Raw genomic sequence first — 12,699 nt, 5'->3', positions numbered from 1 at the left:
AAAGCAGGGTAATTGTGGCTGGAAACCCACCAGGCTCTTAATGTGACCTCTTGAATACTAATAGTTATTAGAGATGCAATGAATAAACGTCAAGAATATTACAAGCAATCTGTGTTTAAGAAAAGGACTCCAGAGGAAAGTTTGTGAACGAAAAACTTCTGAATGTAAGTTACAATAACGAGGAAGTGCTCACGTGGCTCCTGGAGAGCCTGGATGTATTTTTCATGTGCTGGTGGACTGAAGGATGGAGACGGAGGACTCCAGCCTGCTACAAGCTACCAGATTGCTGGATCCCCTGACACAGAAGATAAAAGCCCAAGCTCTTTACGGAGCTGCTTTGTTCAATAAACACACAGGCGGAAAGTAAGTGAGGAGGGAATGAAGAGGGTATGGTTGCGGCAACTTAGCGTCTTGGGAAGGCCACAGGTTGCTTAAAAAATGTCTTGTGTGTGTGTGTGTGCATGTGTCAATCACACAGATGAGGCATACATGCATATGCAGAGATCAGCCCCAGGTGCCCAAGGCGCTTGGGAGATGCCCCTCCTTTCTCCCTCCCACCCAATTACTGGATAACTGGAGGAGGTGAACCAGTAGCGTGTAACTTGTGGCGTTAGGGTCAAAGTGCCTCTGGGGCAGGAAAGCTACCTTTCCTGGCAGAGTTTGCCTCTGCCTTTAGCTTTGGGCATTCTAATTATAGTCTCAATAACTTTTCTACTTCCAACTATTTCCCTTGTGCTCCGGCACTGCGTGTGACATGTCTGCGCACAGGTTCTACTCGGAGTTAATTTTGCAGAGAAAACAATGCCAGAACATTAATATATACGGTCAGAGACCTGGTTTTGGTAAGATCAGACTGCAAAACGCAGAGTGTATGCTTTGTTATGCCATTCTGGCCCAAGAAATTCTGGGTTTGCTGAGAAGTTTCTGCTCCTTTTTGCATAACATTGTAAACAGAATTAACAGGGTAAAAGAGTATAAAAAAAGCTATATTTCATTTGTGTAAGAACTGCAAGAGGAGAGAAATGGGATGCTGGGGTTTTCCATATGTAGACCTCAGTGCTACAAAGGAGAAGCCAACAGGCTTGGTCCCAAGTACCTGCAACTGTGTGACTGTCATTGTATCCCACTGGATAGTATCTTTTACGTTAGATTCCTTGTGCTAATTTTTTGATTGAAATTACTCAGATGGCATGGATGCTCCTTTGGGCGACGTTTGGCCCTGTACCCATGGCAAGGAATGGGTGGACCTCTGTCAGCTACATTTAATAAAGGTGCAGAGGTCTTGTGGCAGGACAGCCAAAAGGACGTGCAGCTCATGCAGAGCTGTTCGCCTTTAAATTGGCTTCTTAGCTAAGCCATTTTTGACTGATTTCAGCGGGTCGGATATGTCAGCCTGTTTCCTTTTTCTCATTCCCTTCTCCAGCGTCACCAGTGATATGACTTAAGACTTGGGAGGCAGCGCTGAGGCTCATTGGGTGGTGTATGTAAAATGAGACACTGTTTAGTTTCAAGGCTGGGAATTCAACAGTTTATCTGCACACACTGGGTAGAAAAGTGTTTCTTTTTATTGGTTTTGAGTGTGCCACCTTTAAATGTTACGGAGCAGCCCCTTGTCCCTGCGGGAACAGGGAGCCATGGACCTCTGCCTCTGCTTGGCTGCTTCCTACTCTGCCATGTCCTCACCTCTTTTCTTCCTTTCTAAGGTAAACAATCCCTTGGGGGTTTTTTGGGGTTTTTTTAGTGGGAATACAAGGTTTCAGCTCTAAAGCACAGGTTTAACTTCAGTGATTGAGCTGGACAGGAATATAAGGATGCCCTAAAGGTACGCAAACACCCAACTTCAACAAGAGAATGATCCCACCCAGGGGAGGGGATGGAGGTGTGTGCGTGAACTGGGTTCCCACCTTGCAAACCTACGTCTCACCAAAGAGCAGAGATGTCCTGCAGGACAACCTATGATCACCATGCTGATCATTAGATCTAAAATGGCATGAGACTGAGGTCCTAATTGCTTTAATGGGTGTTTGCATCTAACTGGAGCAAACCTGTGACGGAGTGGGGGTGGGGGGCATGGCTGGAGGCTGTTTTGGTGGCGATTTTCTTGTGTGAGGAGATGGATGATCTGGGCCAGTTACACAGGCTCAGTGCTGGTGGGCTACCAGAAGAGTGTTTCATCCTGTTTCTCACTTGCTGCAATTAGCATTCCCCTCTATTAGCCCCCCTACACTTCACAAAACCTTTTCTCACTGCTAGCGATGCTGTGACTCTCCTGCTCAGCCGTGTGCGGTGCAATCGCCAGCGGAGCAGGGTCAGACCAGTGCTTTCTTAGTAATGAAGTTCAGAAAGACCGGTCCGCCTTATCTGATCGGCCCGGAGAGCCTCACAGATTGCTTTGTTCTCAGATATCCACGCAGGGAGCAAATCCCACCGTGCAGTGGCCTGAAGGACTGAATCGTCCTAGGTGCAGGATGGGATCTAAGTGGACGGGAACCCAGAGAGAGACTATCAGATCTGTCTGTCTGCCTATGAGTCCTAAAAAACACATTGGCTGCGGCATGCATACCCCAGTGAGAAGTCAGCCAGGAACAAGCCAGAGAACCTGCCTCTGACCCTGAGGACATTGCTTGAAAAATATTTTCCAGAACTCGGTGCCTGGGGACCTGCAGCTAACAAACATTCTGGAAGTGTAATCACAGCCTTTGGCTCTGCTGCCGAACCACCTACGGGAGGTGAGTTTAAAGAGAGCGGCTTTAAAGCTGTCAACATAAGAAGGAGGGAAGCCAAATTGCTTTCGTGCTTGCGTTTGCGTGCCAACAGGTTTGTCATGGGATTGGTATGTAGCAAAGATAGAGCTGTCTGCAGAAAAGCTGTATTATTCTTTTTTTGGATGGGTCCACTGGAGATCAGTCAGGGCCCACAGTAATTTCCTGAGGGGACAAATCCAGCCCTGAGATAGGCCACTGGCTCCTCAGTGGTTGCATGGAGCTTTGCATTGGGTCAAAAAGTCAGCCTTTGAGGAGAAGAGCTGGAGAAGCCTTCCAGGAGTGAGAGCTGATAAGACAGCAGCTCCCCAGCTGTACTGTGGCCACACAGTGCCGTGTATGTCATCGGAGTAATGAGAATTAATAACCCTGGGCCAGACTCTGACCTCTGCTATTTAGGCATATATCCCAGGCAGCTCCACTGGCCTCTCTGCTGGGCTGCGCATCGGCTTGTGTAACTTGTCTCAGCCCTCCCACAGCCCAGGTCTCCTCGTCTTCCATGGACTCTAGCTGGGGTTGGGGACATCTGGTCCCACTCCAAGGGAGGCCCATGGAGAGAAGGATGTAGTGCTGAGGAGCGAGACGAATGCTAAGGGCTGTGCTCCCCTGCAGAGCATGGAGCACTCTTCCTCCTGGCATCTGAAATAGAGAGATGTGGTGAAAGGACTACCCAGCCCAGGATGCAATGCTCTCTGTCGGTCCAAGGCGGACCACTTAGATTTGGTGAGAATGTGGTATAATGGGTCAAAATAGTAGTGGTACCAAGAGCAGTGGTACATATAGTTGATAGAAGAGAAATCCCTGGTCCCAGGCAAAGCCTGTGGTGTATTCCCACAAGGATCCAGATGAAACTAAGGTCAATCACATTAACATCTTTTCCAGATGAGGAATTTCCCAGGTGTCCCTGCTAAGGTGTTGGTCAGCATGGAGCATCCTGAATATTGGCCCAATGGGTGTGAGATCTGTCTCTGGGCTGTTGGGACACGCAGAGCCTGAGTGACAAGTGATGGGGACAAGGTGGCCCCGTGCAATGGGAAAGAGCAGGAACACCTGCCCTTTCCATTGCCAAACCATCCTGGGAGGATGGGCAAAGAAAGTCTTCCCTCTGCAAACTAATCGTGGTGCCCTTTCAGGTTTTTTCTTCAAGAAGTAGACACATGGACACTTGAGGTGGCATACTCAGTATTTCTCTCAACAACTCGTTAAGTTCTGTTGCTCAATACCACACACTAACGCGAGAGGGGGAAGGGGCGAATGGACTGTAGAGAAGCAAAGGTCTAAATTTATCCAGCTTAAATCAGGGCTAAAATGTCGCCAGCCTGTGCTCAAAGAGCTGCTTTTGTGGTTTGAGCGAGGATGGGGTGTTTGCTTGGCTCACCCGCCACCAGCTCCTTGGGCACCTCAGGGTGAGAAATCTCACGGCTGGCCAAGCCGGGCTGGAGGGACCTGACAAATTGTCCTCCTACAAAACCCCAGCCAGGCTGCAGCTCTGTGGGAGACGTGAAGCCAGAGGGCTTTCCTCACCTTCTTCCAAAGAGGTGCCTTCCCAAAGTCGTGTGGTCAGCACCCGCCACCTCTCCACGCCTGGTCTTGCGAGGACAGCCGTGCGTGAGCTGGCAGCCCCCACAGCCTCCTCCCCAGATGTGGCTGCTCCCCGGGCGACGCTCAGCCCACACCCTACATCCCCGTCCTTCGGCGAGCTGTTCCCACCCTCCAGCTGGCCGGGGAGAGCCGCCAGCTGCCTCCGTGAGTCAGGACCGTCGGCTCAGCCCGTCCTCACCTTTCCGAAAACATTGGCAGCCGCTCACAGGCCCCCCCCACCCCCCTGGGACACGGTTGCAGGAATATTTTCTCAAATAAGGTCTGCAATGTGTAAAAGGTGCGGTGAAGAAAAGCCGGCGGAAAACTCAGTCCCGGCTGCCGTGGGGTGCCGGGCTCAAGGGGGAGAGCTCGAGCCCATGGGTATTGGGGATGATGGATTTGTTAAAGTCACTTTTCTTACACGACTGTTGCCTTGTTGATTAAATCACGAACAACCAAGCCTGGCTCAGTGAATCCTGGGTTTATTGGGGTGGATGGATTGAATGGCGCTTTCCTTACTTAGTGGAGGTGATCTGGAGGTAAACCACTGTGCTTGTGACTGGCTAGAGATGCTCGGATGAAAAACACGTGCAGTGATGAAGGACTGGGAAGGGACTTGTTAAGTCCATGTGTTGCATTGTATTTTCTCTCTATCAGTCCCAAGCTGCAGGCACTTACAGGGCCAGACAGACTCCCCGATGCACAGTTGACCTGTAGACCTCATCTGGGGTTTTCCCTGAAGCACAGGAGACTCTGCAGCCCCAGAGAGGCTCTAGGGTGGAGAGGACAGTGACAGGCTGGTGGACTCCACTGAGGATGAGGATGGTGTTGCTCCCCAGATGTGAAGCACTTCCTTCCACCCCAGCTCAGACTGGAAGGACTGGCAGAAAGAAGAGGGGTTTGCCTTGTTCTATAATATGCATATATGGGGGGAACTGGTACTATACCTCCAAGATCATCTGGGCATTTCCAGGCTACTGCAGGGCTTTAGGACATGAGTAATGCCCTCCTGTTTTTTTCTGGGGACACGTTACAGCCTGTAGTACAGAGGTCCTGATGTTTGCTGGGGTATTGGTGAGTTCTGTGAAGCTGGGGGGTCCAGGGAGGCACAGGCTAAACCTCTGCCCGCCCGAGCCGGCTGGTACAGGTGGTCCCTTCCCATCCTCTGTTCCTGAGATATTATATCATACGATGTGTTTATCCATCTGTTTGCAATCTTGGGGAGGTTGGTGTGTTTTTAATTAATGAGCAATTGTTTTTGTGGCTGTTGTGCAGTGCCCCGAGCGATTCAACAGGGGTGGGGGTGCTTATAAATAAAACAATTATTATTACCCAACTTCATTAACATGCAACACCGCCATTCCCTCCTCCTGCCCTGCCCCCTGACTGCTGTCTCTATCAGGTGGGTCTGGAAGGGAGAAGAGTTGGCAGAGATCATCTGCCCTGGGCAATGACAATGTGGACTCTCCTGTGTCTCCCAAGGGCTGAGCCTTTCACTCGCACAGGCCAGAAATAAGGTCTCTCTCCTTCAACCATTTCCACAAAACTTACAGAAGCCAAATTCTTTCTGAGAGTTTTACTCGTCTGCCAAATTGGGCTGAAATCATCAACAAGTTAAAAACTACTTGCAATAGACAGATGTTGTGTATACACACCTGTGCACAGTAACTATATAAATTCTGGGTTTTTTTGGGGAATGAGGCCCAGAAATGGACATAGGTGCCTAAAACCAGATTTAGGCAGAGTTCAGTACCTGAGTTTCACGAATCCCTCCTAGAGGGGCTCTTGGATTCTCCCAAGGTGCTGGATGCTTGTGTGCCCATCAGGTGTTGCAGCTGGTCCATTCCCCAAGACCTGCTTCAACTCAATAAGGGTTATTCCCAGGTCTGCTCTTTTACTGCCTGCCTTCTTATAGCTCCTCAGGCAAGAAGGGTCCCCGGAGCCTTGTGTTCTCCCTTCTCCAGAAGATTTTCTAATTGCTGCTGCTGCGGGACTTTCTTTTTCCCCAATAACCACAGCAATGCAATACAAATCAGCGTGCTCAGCCTTGCACCTGATGTGAAGATGGAGCCCGTGCTCACCCCCACTGCTTTGTATTTCGAATTTAAACCATTGGGTGGGTATTACATTGGGGGAATCTCCAGCCTGGTGCCAGGCAGCTTTCAAGGCTCTCCTTGTGCCTCTTCAATGAAAGGGTTGCTCACCCTGTGGCTGTAGCCTCACAAGCTAAAATAAACCAGGGCTCCTGTGTGACTCCCTGGCAGCCTGTTCTTGCTGAGTCTGTGGTGGCCCCTCTGTGGCAAGGACACCTCGCGTGTCTCTTTATAAACGTGTGCAGCTTGTGTCCCTTCTCTGAAACAGAGAATCACTTTGATTCCCTAATGACCAGGACTCAAAAGGCTTTTTAAAATGCAACATCTGAGCCTCTGAGCACTTGGTCGTGCCATGCACATGGGGCATGGCAGCCCAGTGACTGTGCATGACTTGGAGCAGTAGCATGCCAGTTGTCACTGCATGGCTGTAGCCTTCCTCCGGCCCTGGGACACGGGAGATGCAGCCAGTTGGCATCTCTCCAGTGTCCAGGTGGTTATTGGCCCTCAGGGTCTGCATCTTTGGGGATGGATGTGGCCCAGCTGTGACTCTTTCCAAGGCCTGGAAGGAACAGGAGCAGAGCCCAGCTAGCTTCTCTCAATCCATGCTGATTTGCCTGGGTCTTCATCGCAGAGTCAGGCCAGACTAACTCACATAAAATCATGGATTTGGGGAGAAGCGAGCCCCGTGCTCCCACCACAGGCAGACACAGACATGCTCCACAGCCACAGTACAGTGCAAAGTAGGACTGCCCCATCAGACAGCTCTGCTTGACCTTCCACATGCATGTCTCCTCTCCGGAGAAGGGTGGCAGATACCACCACATCCTGCTTTCAGCAGTGAAAAGGCAAGTCTGACTGTGCATTGGTCAGGTCCAGCCACTCAGGTCCCCATGAAGGTGTAACTAGGTGTCCTGGGAACCGTATCGGTCCTGTGGCATCAGCTGGAGCTGGAGCAGCTCTGTAGAAACCTTAGATGTCCGAATGCTGGGACAGCAACCTTTGGGATTTTTGTGGGGGGCAGCTCAGACGTTCAGAAAAAAGCACTTTTGCTCCTTTTCTTCCTCGCAGATTCCCCATCCCAGCACCTCGCGTGATGGGAGATGCACAGTTTTCCAGCCCCTCTTTTACCAGGCGAGGGACTGGGAGGGGATCCCCGAGCCGAGGTCTGCCATGGCACAGCAGGACGCGGGTGACATCAGCTCTCCTGTAGCTCTGAACAGGCAGGAGCTACAGGCGGCCACGCTGCAAGAACAACCGTGGGTGTTGCTCCTGCTTTTACGGAGCCGATGAGCTGCTGATCGGCAGTGACCGGTGGAGGCAGTTAAATGCAGGAGGGGAACATGGCTGGAGGGCCAGGCTGCCAAACCTCTCCTCCGAAGCACGTGCTGATCCAGGGAGAGCCCTATAGATTATTTCTGTGTGTGCACTCCCCTTGCCAAATATAACTAAGTAGCAGGAGGTTGCTCTGTTTCTAATTGGGTGATGAAAGCCCGTTTAGGAGGCCAAGACCGAATGGTCAGAAGCAGGGGAGGCAGGAACTGAAATGGCACTGATTCCCGATGCAGCAAGGACTGAGCGGTGAGCACCAGCTCTCCCCTCTGTGCTCCTTGCAGCACGGGGGAGAGTGATGAGGCTCGGCGAGCTTGGGGCTGACCTTGGGGAGGATGGGGTTGTCTCCTGGAAAGGCCTTTGCATTAAAGGGGGGGGTGGATAGTTCATTTTGAGCATCAAACTCTTGTCGGCTGCACCTTGTATTTTATTCATATTAGGCTTTCTAGAGAAAAAAAGGAACAAAAAGAGCTGATTGGAATGAAAATTTTCATTGTGCAAAAATTCCCTGTTCCAGGGAAGGCTTCAGTATAGACAAACCTTCAATTCCACCAGGAAAGTGCTCGGTTTCTGCATAGATGCATAGCTGACTGCCCCTTGACATGTCCTGCCTGGGGGAAGAAGGCTGCAGACAGCAGATGAGCAAGAGAAACCTCAGCCTGGCAGATGAGGAGGAACAGTCTGGAGACCTGGAGCACATGCAGAGCACAGGGCTGAGCGCAGATGCTCCCTGCAGACTCAGTGGCTTCGAAGCCATTCCCATGGCACTGCTCCTACCAGCCCCCCGCGCAGTTTGCAATACTGCTGTGGGTACCCCATCTCTGTGGGGTGAGAATGAGGGACTCCTGAAGGCAAGAGCTGCGATCCTCCCTGCTTAACCACACCTTGCTCCTCAAAAGGAGAATATAATGCCCTCAGCCCCACTGTCGTGGGGGTCCCATGTGTTGTGCTTCAGCAAAGCCCCTGCTGTCATCTGAAGATCAGGCAATTACACATTTGGCCCATGTGTTGTGTTTGCATAGAAGGGGAGAAGAAGGGATCCGTGTACATGTGAGATACAGGGGAGTGAAGTGATGGAATAATTCACTTAGTATTGGGACATTTATGAGTCACCTTCCTCTTCCCCTCCCCTCCGAGATAGATGTCATAATGGAGACTAACCCCGCAGCAATCTCCATATAACATATGTGATATGTTTACTTACTTCTTTCCTCTGTCTTCCCTGCTCTGCAATGTAAATAGTCATTTGTTCCTCTTCCAGATGCTGGTACATGGTCTCACCAGTAGGAAATATATTATCATCCAATAAAACCAAATTCTTGGTGGCAATGATGATGATTTATTGATTTTGGCTGTGTTGCCTTCACAGATGGAAATAGAAGCTGGCAGTTAGCTCATGTCTTACAAGCCAGCCTAGACCATTCGCTTTAGCTTGCTGAATGCTGCACTTTGGAGACGGTATCTGCTCCTCAAAAGAAAGTTTCCAGGGCTGTGACTGGATTCATTTAGGACTGCAATCAACGTCGATTAAATGTGAATGCATCATGGGGACCCCTACCTCCTAATGGCGAGCTACCTCTGGGATAGGGACATCCAGGGCACACCTCCAGCCCTGCAGTGACGTGTCCGCCCCAGTAAACACACGCACCGGGAAGCTTGCGAGCCAACCTAAACAAACACTGCAGAGCAGCCTGCAAAGTCCTGACCCATGGAAGCTTCCTGGGTCCAAGGGTCTCTGCAGCTGGAGAGGATGTCCTCGCTCACAGCTGCGGTGGCTGTTCCCTTCCCAGAGGCAGCCCTTCCCTTTCCCTGCCCACCCCGACCCCATACGAAGCCACGGGGCTCTGGGAAGTGGCCTGGGAGACCCGGTGTGCCTCCTTCCCAGGGCCCAGCACCGGGCTGGCTGGCGTTCAGCAGGCAGAGCCTCCGCTGGAGCAGGGTTTCCAGCCGAGCCCACGCACTTGCGATGTGGGAAGAGCTGAGACCTCTGTGGTTGGTTTGTGTTTCAGAAGCCACTTGTGTGTGGAAGCATCTTGGCCGGGCACTACTGGCTTTGCAGAAAGACCTTTTTTTATTTTTGTTTTTCATTTTTTTTCCTCTTCAATTCTCTAACCGGGACACGAGGAACCCTGGGAGCCACCAGCGGACCCAACAGCATGCTCAAGGCTGAGCAGATATTGATGGGGTTCGTGCAGGGTAAAGATTAATGGAGTTAATGACTGAATCACCCTGACTTGCGAAAGCAGCTGTTTTGGGGGGCCTGGTTTGAATCCCCATGAAAAGCCCCTGGCTTATAAAAGAAGAGACACATGCAGTCCCTGAAGCCCCAACCTTTCTCTGCTTCTCAGGTCCACAGCTCCTTTGGAAATACACCAACCGGGGCTGGATAGAGCCAGGGCAGGGCAGGCACTGCTGCTCTGCCATCTTCACCCTGGTAACCCTCAGGGCATCCACCTTTCCTTGCTAGCATCCCACTTTGGCTTGCATCACCCCCTGGGGACATGCGCTGGTGGAGAGGGATTCGCCCAGAGCAGCTGATGAGCAGTAGCTTGTTTTCCCTGGCAGTAACCTGCTGGCATGGCCATGCCTGGGGTTAGACCGGATTACAACCGCCCTTAAAACTTCTGCTTCATCCTCCGATTGCTCCTGGTCAGAATCTTTCATCTGTTTTGGGAAAGTTTGGTTAACTTTCATGTGGTTTCCAAAAAAGAAAATCATCCACCAGAATTTCCTGTTATGCCATCAGTCTCCAGCCCAGCCAAAAGGAGCAGTTTACTGTTGTTTACATAGCTGCAAAAATGTACTAGGACCTTCCCAGCCCAAGGTGCCTGCTTATTCTTAAAGCCTGGCCTCCCGAGGCTCCGAGTGCCATTTGCAGCTGTGTTTTACTCTGCAGGCTCTGGTTTCTGGGGAGCGAATTTCTCCGAGGCAGGAAACCATGTCTTCGCATGCCTCCGCGCCATGCCTTGTGCCAAGGGGCCCAGATTCTGATGAGGGATGCAGGATGCTCTGGCAATTGCAGACGTGTGCTGGAGCTGGGAGAGCGCGGCCGCGTGGGAAGCTGCACTGAAAGCTCCTGCTGCCAGCACAAACGCCGTTAAACTCATGGCATCTCCCGGCTGGGCGGGGAGGGAGGGGAGCAGCTCGTGGTGCAGCAGCTGGGGCGGGTGAAGGGAGGGACCGTGGGACAGGAGGAGGAAGGGCTGGAGAAAAGCGGCACATGGAGCTTTGCACGAAATCTTGCTGCTATTCTGGGAATGATGCTGAGCCCTTGCCAGGCAGGAGCCAGGCTTGGGACCCCATCGAAAAGGCCTCCGAGAGCAGTGTGAAGGCAAGCAAACAGCCTCTGTCACAGGGAGCTCCTGGAAGCCAACGGAGAACATGTGGTCTGCTATATTTTTGTGTTAATTGGCCTCTTTCTGGGTAGTGGGTTTTGGCATATGGAAAAGTGGGTACTTGCACAGGAAAATAAACTTGTCCTTTGAAGCAGACCCACCATGGGATTTAGAGAGCACAGGGGAAGTTACTGTACCCATCCACTCACTGCGCCTCTGCCGTGGGGGACCACCGATGCCCTTCAGACAGTCCCAGTGAAAAACACCATCTCAGCAACCACTAGTTTAAGTGTGAGTATTAAATAAACCATCTCTCCTTGGAGGTCCAACTGCTGTCTGAGGAGGCAGCTCTTGCAAAGCAAGCCTGGCTCTCGGTCATCCCCCAAAAGGGCACTGTGGGGCCGTAGGTATGGGGGCAACACCACCCTAGCTAATCAGGGGGTCAGGCAAGGAGAGGACCATTTTAATTTGTACCTTCTAAGTGCTGGAGGCATCATTTAAGCGCTGGGTGCCCAATAACGCTGATACTTCCAGCTGTCTAATGATACTCAATGATGCATTTGTTTCTTCACTGAGAAATAAGGGATTCGCTGCAATGGGATTGTGCTGCTTTTTGTTGGCAGAGGAACACACGCTTAATGGAAAGCAGCAAAAGGCTAGATCTAGAGGTGATATCTGCAGTGATTTCAAGGTCTCTGGTCTTTGAATAGCTCTAGAAGACCTTCCATGAAGATAATCCCATTTACCATTAAGTTCCTTTCACCTCCAGGGTTTTCAGCTCCCAGTAGAAAGAACTGAATCACTGAGCTTCCCCCAGGGCACTGATCACAACCCATAAAGTGCCACTGAGGTTTATGAAAAGAAAAGCCGAGTTACGTTGGTCACACATCATATTTGAAGTTTATAAAGGGTTAATAAAAAATTAACAGGCGGTTTTGCAAATGGTTACTCGCTTTGGTGCCTAATGCGGTCCTTCGCAGCCATCATTTGCTCATTAAGATCAGTCTATAACGCAGAGTATTCAGACCTGTACTCTGCTTATAATTAGAAATAATTTGGTTTCATTTTTCTGATGAGAAAGATATTTTAACAAAAACTCAGTTCTTCACAAAACACAAATAAAATATTTGAAGTAGCTTGCTCTTTAAGGAAAAAAGTAAACTTTTAAACATATATTTTGTTTTTATGAGAAAAAAATCAGTTTTATTTGTTCCCTCTCTTTTTCCTTTTCCAATACAGAAACTGCAAACAAAATAAAACCTGTGACCTTTTTTATAATATACTCATCCTTTTTGGCCTCAATGCTTTTAAAAAACAATTCATAAGCATACCCTTAACAAAGAGCCTGTGCTTGTATGTTTACATAGCTATTGATTTACAATATTCTGAAAATTATAGAACCAAGTCTCTAAGTCTTCACTTTATTTTTCCATTAATGGAAATTTGTGTAAGTAAAGAATTAAAAAAAGAAGTCACTTTTGACCTAAGTAAGCCTGTGAAAACTTTGGCCAGGTAAGAAGTGATAAGGATTTCAAAATATGGTCCTTAGGAAAATCTCTATGCCAGGTAAAATAGCAATGTGACCAGCATAGTAACCAT

Source organism: Gavia stellata, chromosome 7 (assembly GCF_030936135.1).
Source record: "Gavia stellata isolate bGavSte3 chromosome 7, bGavSte3.hap2, whole genome shotgun sequence".
NCBI classification, from domain to species: domain Eukaryota; kingdom Metazoa; phylum Chordata; class Aves; order Gaviiformes; family Gaviidae; genus Gavia; species Gavia stellata.
Note: the sequence above shows the minus strand (reverse complement) of the source record.